Source organism: Macrotis lagotis, chromosome X (assembly GCF_037893015.1).
Source record: "Macrotis lagotis isolate mMagLag1 chromosome X, bilby.v1.9.chrom.fasta, whole genome shotgun sequence".
NCBI classification, from domain to species: domain Eukaryota; kingdom Metazoa; phylum Chordata; class Mammalia; order Peramelemorphia; family Peramelidae; genus Macrotis; species Macrotis lagotis.
The window spans coordinates 545,279,810-545,296,551 of NC_133666.1; positions in this window are offsets into that span (position 1 = coordinate 545,279,810).

The following is a 16,742-nucleotide window of genomic DNA, read 5'->3' on the forward strand; positions in this document are numbered from 1 at the left end:
GTTTGATGTTCAAGTGTGGACTCAGGCAAAGCATAGAGAGGATGGACAGTAAGAGCAAATGATGAGGGATTTAATGATGTTGAACTATGTGTATTCCTGCATGGGAAGTGTACTGATAACTCATATGAACCTTCTCATTTATTAGGGCAGTTAGAAGAAGCATATAAGGACAAGGCACAGGAGGGAACTGAATAAGAAGGTATAATATATTATAAAGATGGAATCAATGAGTGAAAAGGAATGAACTGGGAGAAAGGGAAAGGATAGGTTGAATGAATGGGCCAAGATATTTCACATAAAAGAATCAAGAAGGGCAGCTAGGTGGCGCAGTGGATAGAGCACTGGCCTTGAAATCAGGAGTACCTGAGTTCAAATCTGGTCTCAGACACTTAATAATTGCCTAGCCATGTGGCCTTGGGCAAGCCACTTAACCCCTAACCCCATTGCCTTGCAAAAACTTAAAAAAAAGAGTCAAGAAAAAGTTTTTGTAATGGAGTTGAAGGGGGAGCCCAGTGAGGGGGAATGAGTGAGCCTTCATAGTCATCAGAAATGGCTCAGAGAAGAACCATACATACTCAATAGGAAAAGGGAGAGAAAGGGGATGGGAGAAAGGGGACAAGGGGAGTGGAAGGGGGATGTAGGTGATGGAGGAGAGGGAAGATTATAGATGAAAGTAGTCAGACATATATATTTTTTTGAAAGGTGGTGGGGTTGTGTGAGTTGCCTAGGTTACATGACTGGGTGGTTGTTTGGTGTCTGAGTTGGATTTGGGCTCAGGTCCTTCTGATTCCAGGGTCAGTACTCTATCCATTGCACCACTTGGCTGCCCCACAACACACTTTTGATGAGGGACAAAGTGAAAAAGAAAGAGAAAAATAGAATAAATAGGAGTGGGAAAGAATAGATGGAGGGAAAAACAGTTAGCAGTAATGACTGTGGGAAAAAATATTGATGAAACTTCTCTGTATGATAAAGAAAGCAAACTATCCCAGAGACAGAGTTGGTGGTGTCTGAACACAGTAGTACAATTTTTTTTCTTTTTCTCTCACTTTATTTTTCATGAGATTTTTCTATCTTTTTTTGGGGAAGGGGAATTGTGTTTACTTTTATAGCAAGACTATTGTAGTAATGTGTGTTTGTGTGTGTGTGTGTTTGTGTGTGTGTATATGTGAGAGAGAGAGAGAGAGAGAGAGAGAGAGAGAGAGAGAGAGAGAGAGAGAGAAGCTTAGATTAACATAGATCAATGAAAGAAACTGAGAGGAGAGATGGGAGGAGTGGCAGGGAACTCAGGAGAGGGAAAAGAGAGGAAAAGCTTAGATCAGTATAAATCTGACCAGTTGGAGCTGGGGTCATATTGTTTCAGTGGCACAGGCCAGAGCACATGATTCTAGCTTAGAAGAGAAAAAGGACAATATTCTGGGAATTTAGAGAAGGAAGGGGCCTCCATCTCATGTACTTTTGCTTAAATGCATTTCCATAGTGGGAGTGACAAGGTTGGTGCTAGGGGAGTTGTTTAGCACCTGACTCCAGTTATTCTCCAAAGCATATATCACAGGGACAGTCCCTCAGGAATGTGGTGTTTTGAGTAGTACACATTGTTCATGGGTGGCAGTCTTCATATCAGACTTTCCTATCCCAAAAGAAGTGACCTTCAAGTCCAATGTGGCAAAAGATTATATAGTTTCCCTATTAACAATTCAGAACACCAAATCAGGATCAGTAATAATTCTTTGTGAAAATCACACTTTGAATATAACTATAAAACTTCATTTTTTTTGGTTAAAGAATGTATTTTCAACATAATGAAGACTTTTTCACTTAGTAAACTCAATTGTAATTCACTTTGTATTTCTGTTTAAAAGTCAAAGTGTATTTTATATGTTTTCTACCAGACCATGTATACCTTTGGAAATATACATATTACAATGCCTATGACTCCAAGAAGAAGAACTTGTAAGTAAAAATCCTGTGATTGTTAACAACTTGGGTTTTTCTTACCATTTTCTTGGCTATTATTTCCAGACACTAGAAACAAATTTTGACCTAGCCAGCTTGTAAAAATTGTTTGGAAATTCTTTATTTGTATCACATGAATCTGAGGTAATAGTTATTTGGTGTGCCATTTACTCTTTTACCTATTCCATTGGAGGAGTTAGTCTTGAAGCAAAATGCCATTAGAAAATTTTACAATGAAATGCTTGTCATCCCCCCCCCTTATTCATATTTACAGGGTTACATAAAATGTTTGTTTGTTTATATGTAAGTGAATTTTGTGAAGCAAATTTAAAGAAGTATTTTAAGGTATAATGCAAGTGATCTGGGAGTATGTTTTTATAATAAATTCCCACTCACCCCCCATTGTAGTACATTATTTCAAATGAAATAATATATGTAAATTGCCTTGTAACTATAAAACATTATAGAATTGTGAGCTATTATTATTATTATCAACATTATTATTCTTCATAATCCAAAGAGTAGGAAATTTATGTAGTGCTTTAACTCACTTGATTCTCATGACAACCTTATGAGGTACTATTAATATCTCCATTGAGCACATGAAGAAATAGAGGTTCAGAGAACTTAAGGGACTTACCCATAGCCACTCAACTACTATATGGAAATGTGTGAGTAGAATCCTGGTTTTGCTGACCCCAAGATAAACACTCATTCAATTATATAAACTAACTCTAATTTTAGAATGGGCAATAGCTAATATTGAAATCATGTCATGATTACAAGATCTTGGAACTAAAATCAAAGAATTAGAACTTCAAGTTTTGTAACTTATTATTTATGTGGCATTGAGGTGAGGTCTCAATAGTTATTTCCCATTCTCTTCCATCCTTCACCATTGGCACCACCAGAATTTACTATCTAGAAATGGAAAAATTTGCTGTAGTTGAATCATTCTCTCCATTCAGGGTTTTCTTGGTAAAGATATTAGAGTAGTTTATCCTTTCCTTCTCTAGTTCATTTTCTAAATGAGGAAACTGAGGCAAACAGGGTTAAATGACTTTTCCAAGGTCATGCAGTTAGTACGTTTCTGAGGTTGAATTTGAATTCAGGTCCTCCTGATTCCAGGATGGGAACTCTATCCAATGTGCCTTCTAATGACTCAGTAAGAATAGAAACATATAGCCTTACTTTTAAGTCTCCTGATCTAGTTAGGATATCAATAATTTCTCTGAACTTGTAAAATGGGGATAATAGTATTTACTGATCTGATTCCTGGGATTGTAGAAAGTGATTTGTAAACTCTACAATGCTACATAAATATGAGTGATTATTACTATTATTGTCATTATTGTTGTTGTTTGCTCAAGCAATTGCTCACGTAATGAAAACCAAAAGGGAAAAGAAGTACCCCAGAGTCACATTTCGAAGCTTCAGTATAATTTCATCATACAGTGTTTTTTGAAGTTATCACTATTTGAAATTAATTTTGTTTACTATTTTAAACTTGGAAGCCTCAGAAATACTCTATGGCATGATAACTTGTTCTAATGCCATATATAAACCAGTGTATTTTGGTAATTTTCATAGAAATACCAGAAAGAGGACAACTTTTGAAATATTTTGGAATATATTCAGATTAACAACATTGTCTGCATAATAACTAGTAATGCAGTTGGTTTTATTTCCCCCCTCTGTTTCAGGGAGTGGCCAAACTGTTTGCAATATACCAATATAATTGAGTCATGTGGTAGATTAATAATCTTTTTTTTCCATAAATATCATATAGTACTTTCTTATGTATATGTATATGTATATGTAAGATTTTAATTGTTTATATATATAGGTCTTCTCTCAATTTTGATTTCTTGTATTTTAAATATCTTTGAGTCAGGCATTATTTCATTTTCTTCTTTGTCTGTTTTCTAATACCCAACTATTCTTTGCATATAGTCAAATGGATCTATGATCTCTGCAAGCAATTCTAGTTTGTAATGATGCCAATAATAAACCATCCATGCCTGTGCATTCCATGGGACTCTTATTCATGTATTCTTACTCCATAGGAAGTTCACACAATATGTTAGGGACCTTCCTGGAACTCTTTTGACATTGTAAGGATGGTAATAAAGTATGCTTATCTTGCTGCCATTATGTGATTGACCAGATCAATTTTTCTATTGGATGTTTCTTCCATTAGTTCTTTTATATCACTTTAACTACAAGAAAACTTGTTTACAAGGTGTTTCCACCTGCTTATGCCCACCATTCATCTTTTTGTCCTTAGGATGATCAACTTCAATTTTTCAGAGATAAAAGGGTTTCACGATTTCTACTCACTTGAGTAGAAATTTCATGTAGAAATTCTCACTGGAAGAATGTGAGTATGGAGAATGTGGGCTTCTGATTCAGGGAGAAACTTGAATTAAATATGTCAGTGCTGGCATGGTTTTCCCTTCAACTTGCATTTCCAGGATATGGCAAATTTCATATTAAAGTCATAAATAGAGAAATTTGCTATCTAGAGTTACCATGCTATGTTCTATATTAGTCTATAGGTTTATTGTCTATTAGTATTTTAACTCCTAAAGGAAATAGATTGTTGCATTCTTTGTATTTGTAGGTGGCAAAGTGGATAGAGTCCTGAGACTGGAGTCAGGAAGGCTCATCTTCAATGAGTTCAAATCTGGCCTTCAAACATAGACCTAGCTATGTGACACTGGGCAAATCACTTAACCTTATTTGCTTTAGTTTCTTCATCTACAAAATGAAGTGGAGAAGGAAATGGTAAACCACTTCAATGACTTTCCTAAGACAATCCCAAATGGAGTCAACAAAGAGTCAGCCAGGACTGAAAAGAAATTGGAACAAGAATAATTTGTAGTCTCCTAGGACGGTGGCTGGAACATGGTAAAAATTCTTGTTGGTTGATGGTATTAGAGGAAGGAGAAAGAGAAGTCAATAGAATCATAACATTTTAGGCTCATTTAGCATGGGAATAATCAATATGATGTAAAGTCATCAAAAAAGCCATATTTAACATATATGTAAATATTTCTCTTAAATGTTTAAAATAAAATTTTTCTTAAATAATTAAAATGTTAGATTAAAATGCTAAAAAATGTTAAAAATTCCATGCCCCCTCCTAGTTTTTGCTTCAAGGTTCTCACTTAAAACTAACTTTAATTAACTTCATTATAAGTTTGTGGGGGAACCTACATATGGGCTCTTTATGTTTGATCTGGGCATAATGCCACTTTGTACTGAAAGTTACTAGGAAAAAGGGATTACATTATGGGTACAGTCACTGCAATGTGTCTTGGGGTTGTACAACAAATATCAGTGATAATAATAGACTGCCCTATCTACAATGTCATACTTGAGGGTTTTTCAACTTATTGGACCTTAATAGAATGTGTTTCACTGGTTTTAGTCATTAAGAACCCAAGATTCTTCCATGTCAAGATGAGGTATCAGAATAGTTTATTGTGGGATAGGAATTTTTCAGCTAGTGTCTCAGAAACATATATTTCCCATTACTAGTGTAAGTGAATTTATAGAAGCTCATCACCAGTAGCCACCTGTCCAGGATTTATGAGAAGACTTCAAGTAAAGCCAAGAGGCAGTATGCTAAAATCTAAGAGAAGGAAAGAAAAAAACAAGTTCTTATTAGGCATCAGCTATGCTAAGCATTTTGCATATATTCTCATTTGATTTTCACACTAGTCCTGTGAATTAGGTGCTATAATTATCTCTATATTGCATTTGAATAAACAGAAGTTAAGTGATTTGCCCTCAGTCACACAACCAGTCAGGGTCTGAAGTTAAATTTGAACTTCAGTCCCAGGGCTCTATCCACTGTCCAACCAGCTGCCATTGAAGCATCTGCCTCTTTAAGAGTTGGTCTTGGAGTTAAAAAGACCTGGTCCAAATTCTTTCTCTGAATGCAATAGTTATATGCTCATGGCCATATTACTTATTCTCTCAGTGGCAAGTTGAAGATTTACATTGGTGGAGGGAAGTTCTACCCTGAGAATTCTGATATATACCAATAACCTTGCAGTTCCCTATGAGAAAGTTAAAAGCCAAAAGGAGTAAGGTCTTATAGAATGAGACGATGTGGATGGCTTGTGATCTGAACCAGTAGAGAGAGTACCAGTGTTACTGAGATCACAGTCATGGAAATATTGATGAAACCCCATACCAGTTCTGAGAAAAGTCCTACAGTAGAAACAGCTCACTATTAAATGGTGTTTTATCATTTCGATACTGCTGTAACTACATTATCTTATGTAATTCTCACAACTAACCCCAGCAGAAATATTGCCAGCACTCTTGCTCTTGTTTCACAGATAAAGGAACTCAGTTTTAGAGTGACACAGCTCCAAATGACATAGCTGGAATTTGAACCCTAGTCTTTTTTACTCTTGTCACAACATCCTCCATATTCCTACTCATTTTGAGGAGGGGCAAAACAAAGGACAGAAATTTGAAGTCAACTGTCTGAAGACACTTTAATCTCTTTGAATGTTGGTCCATCATGAACATCACATTAAAAAAAGGTTGCTGTGTCTGAGGGCACCAGACATTTAAATGTTGAAGATTATGACACATTTTTTGTTACTGATAACCTGCTTTCCTACTTTTGTAAAAAATATCTAAATAAGAAATTCAACAATTTCCATGTCTCATTTAGGATGGAGATTTTTTTCTTTTTGGTTTTTAAATATAGATCCACCTTAAGATCTGGCCATCTTGACTCCCTTAAAGCTCAGTAGCTCAGCTGGTATACCCCAGTCCTATAAATGTCTCAATGTAATATGCCATCATTGTTTGATATATGGGCTTCCATTTAGAGCACTATGTCCAAAGAATAGCTCTTCATGCTTGGGTGAGTCATCTATGAGGAGATTAATCTCTCTGGGGTGAAAGCCGAGTCTCTCCTATGGAAGCAAGTTTTTTTATATACACATGAACAGTGTGAGATTTCTCCAGCATCCTTAATATTCAAGAACCAGCCAGTCCAGTTCTATTATAAAAATTCTCTTTGTCTTTCTCTCACACAGGATGTTTCTTCATTATCATTTTCAGAATAGAAAACCATTCTGGAATGTTCCAGGGCCACTACACAATAAGGTAGTGTATCTTTTACTGGGCTGACAAAAATGAGCCAGTCCATTTCCCATTCATTCTCAATGCTCCGTGGCCTCACCGGATGTTCTAACCAGCAACCTGATGTATATGACAGGTGGGAAGCCAGGAGCAGACAAATGATAGTGACGGAGGCTCTGTAGGTCACAGAGGGGATTTGTGGCTTTTACACTGCTCTTGATCAAGTCTTGGGGTTGAAGCGGAAGGAAATCAATTACGCACAACATTAACTCTCCAAGGGCCAGGGACCAGACTCTTTGAACATTTCTTTTTTAAAACCAGACTTCTCTAGTTTTTCACTATAATTCAGAAGCACAGAACAGTACTCGATAAATAGGAGGTGTTAATAAATACTAATTGACAGTTAATTGCTGCTTGACAGAATAGAAAAGGAAAAAGTATCATCAGGCATCATAGAAATTGGTTTTAGAGGGTATGCACAATTCATATCTGGAGAAACTTAAAGTATTTTATAAATTTTCATTTGAACCATTAAAAAATTTTGGATGAAGCAAAGACTCATATTTAGTAATGCTATGCCAATGCAACAAATGAATAAATACTTATTGTGCAAGACCTAAAGTAACATGAGGGAATATAAGTCAATCAATAAACACATTTATTAGGGAAGTTGTACAGAGGTCTTAAATCTGACTTAAAATCTGGCCTACCTGCGTGACCCTGGGTAAGTCATTTAATCCTGTTTGCCTCAGTTTTCCAATCTGTAAAATGAGTGAAAAAAGAAAATGGTAAAACCTGGGGTCACAGAGAGTCAAAGACAACTGAAACAACTCAACAACAACAAAAACCCATGCAACATTGCTCAGTCTCATTTGGCACTTTAAGTTTTTCAAATCACTAATGTGTTTATGTAAAATATGTCGTTATTCTTTTTGTGCTTTAAGATCAAAATGGCAGTGTGGTTTGGTGGATAGCATATTGGTCCATCTTGAAATTTTGCCTCTGATAAATTCTGTGTTATCATGGGCAAATTATTTAAATCTTCAGCAATCCAAACAATTCTGAAACTCTAAATGACAAATGCATTATTGATTCCCTTTGTTCATCAATGCAATGACATTATTAAACAGCAACAGAAAAAAAGGTTTTAAGTTTTTTTAACCCCCTTAAGCCTACATTTAAGTCTATAGATAATAGAAATCAAAGACATATCTGTTGAATGAGTAAATAAGGGATTTTTGTTTAGAGAGGGGACTCTAAAGCTTTTTTTTTTGAGTGATTCACTCTTTTGGCAGAAATTGATGTATCCCTTCTCAAAATAATGTTTTTAAATGCATAAAATAAAACATATAGGATCACAAGGAAACAAATTCTGCTAAATTATACTTATCAAAATATCTTTTTAAAAAAATTCATGCTAAAAAATTCAGATTAAGACACTTGACCTAGAAACATGTCTGGTATAAAGATGAAAAAGGCCTTGATCTCTCCTCCAAAAGGCTTACAATTTAGTAGGAGAGATAAACTGTTTTCATTATTAATAATCAAAGCAGCTAGAAGAATTAAAATGTTTCTTTCTTGAAATAATGCCAGTTTAATAAAAAGATGTCAACAAACCAAGTAGTATATGAGCCAATAGTGATTGCTGAAGGCACTACAGTGAAAATCATTATAGAATAGGAATTAAAGACCTAAAGATCTTTTGCTTATTGTTCTTGTGACATTGGACAAGTCATTGTAACCATGTTAGACCTTATTTTCTTTTTCTGTAAAGTGAGGGGTTGTATTAGTTACTCTAACATTTCTTCTAGCTCAAAAAATCTGTGAAGTGAGTGTTACAGGTAATGAGCACAATCACCTGAAAGAGAACAGATAGATAACTATGTCTTAAAGTATTCTGGGAAGGCTTCTTGCCATAATAGCTAAGACTTGAACTACACATTGATGGATACATCATAATTTCACTGTCAAAGCATAATCATGAACATAAGACACATTTGCAACTCCACAAGAACATTACTCTACTTACTACTATAGATATTATATTTCCCATTCTCCCAAGAAATGGGCCTTCAATTTTTTTTAAAGATTTCATTTATTTTGAGTTTTACAATTTTCCCCTCAATCTTACTTCCCTACCCCCACCCCCACAGAAGGCAATTTGCCAGTCTTTACATTGTTTCCATAGTATACATCGATCTAAATTGAATGTGATGAGAGAGAAATCATATCCTTAAGGAAGAAATATAAAGTATAAGAGATATCAAGATCAGACAATAAGATATGTTTTTTTTTCTAAATTAAAGGTACTAGTCCTTGGTCTTTGTTCAAATTCCGCAGTTCTTTCTCTGGATACAGATGGTATTCTCCATTGAAGACAGTCCCAAATTGTCCCTGTTTGTTGCACTGATGGAATGAATGAGTCCATCAAGGTTTAACATCACCCCCATGTTGCTGTTAGGGTGTACAGTGTTTTTCTGGTTCTGCTCATCTCACTCACTATCAATTCATGCAGATTCCTCCAGGCTGCCCTGAATTCCCATCCCTCCTGGTTTCTAATAAAATAATAGTGTTCCATGACATACATACATATACCAAAGTTTGCTAAGCCATTCCCCAATTGAAGGACATTTACTTGATTTCCAGTTCTTTGCCACCACAAGCAGGGCTGCTATGAATTTTATTGTACAAATGATGGTTTTACCCTTTTTCATCATCTCTTCAGGGTATAGACCCAGTAAGTGGTATTGCTGGATCAAAGGGTATGCACATTTTTGTTGCCCTTTGGGCAGAGTTCCAAATTTCTCTCCAGAGAGATTGGATGAGTTCACAGCTCCACCAACAATGTAACAATGTCCCAGATTTCCCACAACCCTTCCAGCAATGATCATTATCCTTTCTGGTCATATTGGGCCTTTGATTTTTTAAAAGGTGTTAAATTCATATCACCTTTATTTTAATGGGAGACAATTAAGTTCCTAACTCTTTTCTGAATTTTCTTTACTCCCAACTCATGGATGAGCATGATATCCACACCCCTTGGCACTGATGCTCTTATAATTGAGTTATGTTCTTCTCAAAGGAGGTAAGGAAAAGATAATATTCTGGAATTTTAAAATTTGTGTCATGGTTATACTCAGAAAGATGAAGTATCTTTTTTCTCAAGTAGTGCTGGTAGGAAAATTTATGTCCAAAATTATGTCTTTCAATATGACTATGAAGTGTTCTTAAAGAAATATCTATTTCTTCAATAAATATGCTAGAAGTTACACTACCAGCTCTTTATCCCAGAGATATCAAAGAAAAGGGAAAAGGACCTATTCTGTACAAAAATATTTAAAGCACCTCTTATGAGGTGGCAAAAAATTAGAAATCAAGGGTATGTCCATCAAATGAAAAATGACTGAAAAGATGTTGTATGTTGTGGTTCATCTTTTGTTTGTGAAGAGGAACAGTGCCATCCCAAGGTAATGTTTCCAGTGAATTGGATTTAAATGAGGTAAAATTATACAAAGTTATCAACTTCATTTTTTTCTTCCAGTCCTCAAAGTCCAGTGACAGGTCAAAACTCAATAAAATTGGCAATGACCCAGGATGCAATGGAAAACCTTGGCATCCTCTATTGCTGACCAAAGTCTACCCATAATGCCTGCTTTGGTTGCTTTTATGGCCAAAGGAATTGTTTTTATCTGCCCATTTCAGCAGAGAAGTCTTCATATATTTGGGGTAAACATTCTCCTAACTTAACCAATGCATTTGAGGTCTATTGGCTCTCCTCAGCCTTGTTTAATTCATTTGCCAAGACAACTTTATTGGGATGTAACTGCTGTACATACTTCAGTTTCTTGGAGCCAAAGGTGAGAGTTGGGTGATGGGTAGTAACTTAGAGGTAAGCCCTCACATCAAAGGTGCTTGTTCTCCCTCTCTCCATAAAACCTAAGTTGATTGACTTTAGATATTTCTTAGTGTGTGATCCTAAGCAAGTCACTTAATCCTATTTGACTCAGTTTTGTCACCTGTAAAAGAGCTAGAAAAGGAATGAAAAAGAACTCCAAGATATGGTATATTTTCTTAAAATGAAATACTATTGTACAATAAGAAATGATGAGATAGATGGTTTCAGAAAAACCTAGGAAGTGTTATGTGAACTGATGCCAAGTAGAGCAATCAGAACTAGGAGAATATTTATACAGCAATAGTACAGCTTTTGTCAACTGTGAAAGACTTAACTACTCCAATGATCCAAGGCAAGTCCAATGGACCCACAATGAAAAATACCATACACCTTCGCAGTCAGAGAACTGAAGAATTCTAAATGCAAATTGAAGCACACTTTTTTTTTTACCCTTGTAAAGTTGTTTTATTACAGGATTATTTCTTTGTGGACAATTTATGAATCACATAAGGAAAAGCAGTCTCAATCATAACTTGTTTTGAACTGAAAAAATCATTTACTAGGTTAACCTCTCTCCCATTAACTTGAATACTAGACTTGAACAGTTTCCAAAAATTCAATCCATTCTCAAAATACAAAGATTTTCCATTTAGAATATTTTTTAAATGAGAACAGTTTTAGGAGAGGAGTTCCAAAGATGTTTCAAATAATGGTGATTTCTTTGGAATGTGGAAAGCCTCCCAGAGTGACATCACTGAAGGGACAAGATTTTTTGGAGCAGTAATTTTGGAATGCTTTACCAAAAACAAAACAAAAACAAAAAAGAGTTACATTCCTTTGTTGCTATTCCTTCACAAGAATCTGGTTATTAATTCACTAAAGAGATCCATCCCCTTCAATCTATTATTCAATCAAGATGTCTAAAGACATTATTAATTTACTAACACTTTTGTTACTACAAACATTTTCTTTGCCCTTTAAATATACTATGTGCCTTTTATCCCTTGCTCCTGTTTATTTTGGTCTTTGTAATACACAGGACCTTTGAGCTGAGAGAGTTCTTGAGTTGTAAATACACAGATTGCCACAAACATATGGCAGGCCACAGTCCTCCACATTCATAGGAAGGCACTTTCTTGGCTATTACAACTAAGACCCTCACTGCCCCCTCTGCATTAGTGTTCATCCCAGATTGGAGCTCATCTCTGATCTTCTCAGATGGGTTGATTTATTTTGATTAAAAATGTGTCTGGTAAGGGTTTGAAGTAACATGGAAAATGAGACTCTGTTCCCATATTTTCATATTTTCCATATTCCTCTTATTACAGCTTCCTGAAAGAGATTTCACTCTGTTTGTGGTTCTCTAACTATTCTGTTTAGAGTTCAGTCTCAAGTATGGGAATCAGAGGTGAATGTGAAAAAGGATAATCCCACAGAATGTGTATTTCCGAATCAACAGCCTCTATCCTGACTATGTGGTAAGGTACAAGGCAGATGTTACCAGAAGAAAGACAATCACTTACATTTAGTATTATTAATAGGACAGCTATGAACACAGAAGGCAGTTTAAAATTCTACCTTTCCCTACATAACCCTCTTGAAGGTTAAACTCTTATTAACCCCACCCCTCCTCCAATCCTGTTCTATAGGTCTCTTGAAAATTTTTGAAGCAATTAGAATAAAATGAATTTTAGCTCTTGAGAGAACCTCCCCCACTCCTAACCTCCTATCTCATCAAGTGCTCAAGAACAGTTCAGATACTTGTGAGGCACTTGGAAGTTTTTAGGTTATCTTCTGTCACAGCTAGAAAGAAACTGAGATTTTCCCTTTCCTGAGAAAAAGCTAGCTGGAAGAAGTTGCAGCTATCCTATTTTTGGGGGGGGCGGGAAATTGCTGATTCTTCTCCTGGGTCTGATTGCATAAAAGCTTGAATGGGAAAGGGAAGGGTTGTTTCAATTTGAACCTGAATCATCAGTATTTCTCCTCCACCAGAACTTCCCAGGAAATGTGATTCCTCCCTTCCCAAGTTTAACAACTTTCAAATTGGCAACTTTTTCAGAGTAACCCAAAGAGAGCCAACCAACACCAAAGAGAATGCAATGGCCTGAATGAGCTCTTCTGATTATGTACACTGACCAAATTAAATGATTAAAAGATCAATTACCAGATCTCCATTAGGTCTTGTGATATGTAAACATGGCTCCCCAACCAAGCAATAAAGTGAACTGACATCAAGTTCAACCCTTTTTTGCTCAATTTCATTTTTATTATGCATTTAATAATTACCAACAAACACAAATATCTCACTATTCAGTGATATATATATATATATATATATATATACACACACACACACACACACACACACAAATGTACTCTAAGAGGAGATGGAATTAAGAAAATCTCTGGACTTCTGCATACTTACATTTAAACAAATGTTAATATATGGGAACCACTGTTACACATACATTTAAATATATATATATATATATATAATTATAATTTACAAAGTAAGCAAAATGATGTATTTTTTTACTTTTGAACTTATTTTGATTTTCATCAGTGAATTTTCAAAATATTTTATTGATGCTTTTCTGCATATCTTTAACTACTTATTAATCTGCCAAATTGAGGTTTTTTTTAGTACAATTTCCAGTTAGGCAGGGACTCAAGGAAAGAATGAGTGAGGGAAGAGATACTATCATATGCATATAATGTGCATATAATCATATTTCTCTTTCCCAACTCCCTTGACCCAAATCAAACCAAACCAAACTATAATTCTGAAGTCTGAATGCCTGAGAATAATGAGCCTGACTCCTTTCACATATACAGTCCTAAGACTGGAAATCTGCCTTTTAAGGACAAGTCTTTCCCTTTAGCTTTTTGCCCTTTCGGCCTATGATTTTGACTGATTTCACCTGGATAAACACATTTAAGGAACTAAAGTAGTGTCATTATGCCAAGTTCATACCAGCAATTGACTCGGGGGATGAAGTATTTTTCTTAACTTTGAAAAATGATTTCAAAAAGAACTTTTCCTTGATTTGTAAAAGACATTAAGGGATTGAATGAAAGAGGATATAAAACATTTTAGAGTTGATATATATATATATATATATATATATACACACACACACACACACACACACACACACACATATATATATATATATATATATATATATATATATATATATACATATATATATCAAGGAAACCTGTATTAGTGAGGAACTTTGCTCTCCAGGTTGAGTACACTTTGTTCTAAAGCTGGTAAGTAGATTTATTGACCTGAAAAGAAAACATAGTTTTTCTAAATAAATTGTCTTTTTTCAAAAGTTTTGCTAGAATTGAATCATGAAAGGCAGAGAAAGGGGGGAAATGTCTATTTTGGGGTCTTGGCCACAGCCGAGCATCTCTAGGTTCCTGCCAGATAGACACAGCTGGCTGTCTGATGCACTGCTGTTGATCCACCTGCAAGGCAAAGTCTCTGCCAGGTTGCTTTCTTCCGTCATTCAGAGTATACTTTGCTAAAAGTCCTAAATCACAGAACCAGATAGAACTGCATTTCTGAAAGTGTTATGAAGTCTTTATATGATGTATGTAAATAAAACAGCCCAGCCAAAGAAAGCTCTAATTGATCTAGGAAGCAAAATGGAACATAGCAACAATATCCACTTAAAAGGAAATGTAAAGTCTCCTTGGCCTGCTTTGAGTTTGCTCCATTTAGAAATATCTATTTCAGAAAAGTGAAGGTTCCATTCTTCTTTCAATTATACTGCCTCAGTATAGTTATGTTTCATAGCTATGTCTAAGTCCTTTTTTGATACTTTACAAGCACATGACAGGAGTCAGTTTCTAGGGACAATAAATAATGGATTAAATTAGGGAGAACCCCAAACACTATTTCCTGAGCTTATTTGTAATAATATCTCAGCAAAAAGTTCTTGTCCAAAGGCATTACTTAGTCAATAATTAGCATGTAGGATAGATTTCTATATAGAATCAGAAGACCATAGATTTAGAGCTAATAGTGACCTTAGAGTCATATAATCCTCTCACTTTATTTTTCAGATAAGAAAGCCTAGACCCAGAGAAGTTATAAAAGATTTCTTTAGGATAACAAGAGAAGCTAGGTGGCATAATGGAAAGAGTTTAGGGCCTGGAGTCAGCAGGACTCATCTTCATGAGTTCAAATTTGGCCTAAGGCTTAAGACACTTAACTCTGTTGACCTCAGTTTCCTCATCTGTAAAATGAGCTGGAGAAAGAAGTGGCAAACCACTCCAGTATCTTTGCCAAGAAAACATTAATGGGGTCATTAATAGTCAGACACATCTGAAACATTGAACAAAGACTATAATTAATTGTTTTGAACCCAGGGCATCTGAATAGAGGTCCACTAATCCATGAACAAGAGAAGGTATTTTTGGCAAATCACTCTGTTAAGTTTCAGGTATGCAAAGGCATCCAAAATAAACCTTGTTCTCACAGAGGTACATTCACTGGAGCTTAGGATGGGGATGAGATTTAAGAATATAGCATGCTTTTACATGTATAAGTAAAAACAGACTATACAAAGGCATACAATATAATTACAAGTGAGACAGAGCATCAGCAATGGGAATCAATCAGAAAATGTTCATGAATGTTTACATGTGTGTACATATTCACATACATGCATGCATACATGCTGCAGATGACCCATGAAAGAACCTTTTTTTGGGAGTGCTAGAATGCTTTCATTGGAACTTTTGATATAGTGACAGTGAGAGCTCAGTAAGCATTTATTGGGTTGAACTAAGTCAATTCAACACAGAATAAACCCATGCTAGGGACTTGCATGCTACTGGCATCTCACCTCAAGAAACTCTCATTTCATCTTCTCTGTATCTGATCTAAGATCCAGATATATAGTCAGATAAATGTGAGCCTGTGAGAGTTTGGTTCAATAGGCTGACACCATGGTGTTGGGCTGCTCATGGGATCTACCCTAGATTCATAATGACACCAGTGAGAATGATCTTGCCCATTACATGAGCTCTGTCTATTTATGTAAAGAATATTGCCATAGGAAAGTCTATCTTACAGGGCTGAAGGTTAATTAGTGTTTCTTAAGCAGTTGGAAGATGAAAAGAGTACTAAATGGTAGCACTGTTAGTGGGTGGCTCTTTTTCTTTCTTTGGTTCCCACTTTCCTTCTGGAATCTTGGCTCTCTGACAGCCTTATGCCATTCTTTAGCTTTGATTATAACTGGGTCTCCTCAATTTAGTTTAATAAAAGTATATTTAGTGCCTACTGTGTGCTGGCTACATTGTGAGTGGTGGATATTTGAGATAACTTTAATAAATTTAAATAATTTTAATAGTCATAATTTAGATGATTTTAAATAATCATGGCCCCTGGCATCATGGAGTTTGCAATTTTATAAGGAGCAATATATGCTATGTAGGGAAGTATATGATATATTGGAGAAGAGTAAAAGCATAGTGCTAGGTAGGAACATGTCAGGGGAGGCAGAGGAGGAAGGAGCCTCCTCTGATATCAAGAAAAGTAAGAAAATAACAATGATAAAATAAAATAAATATTAATACTTGTTGACTTATCTGTTATATAGGTAATTCCTGTATGATTATGTATGTATGATTTGTGTATTTTAGCCTCAAATGGGGGTGGGGAACACCTCACTGCTGCCTCACTTCACATTAAGTAGTCCCTCACATACTGGGTTGAGTATGTACAATAAGCCCATGCCTGTTGCTATTTCTCTCTAAGCCA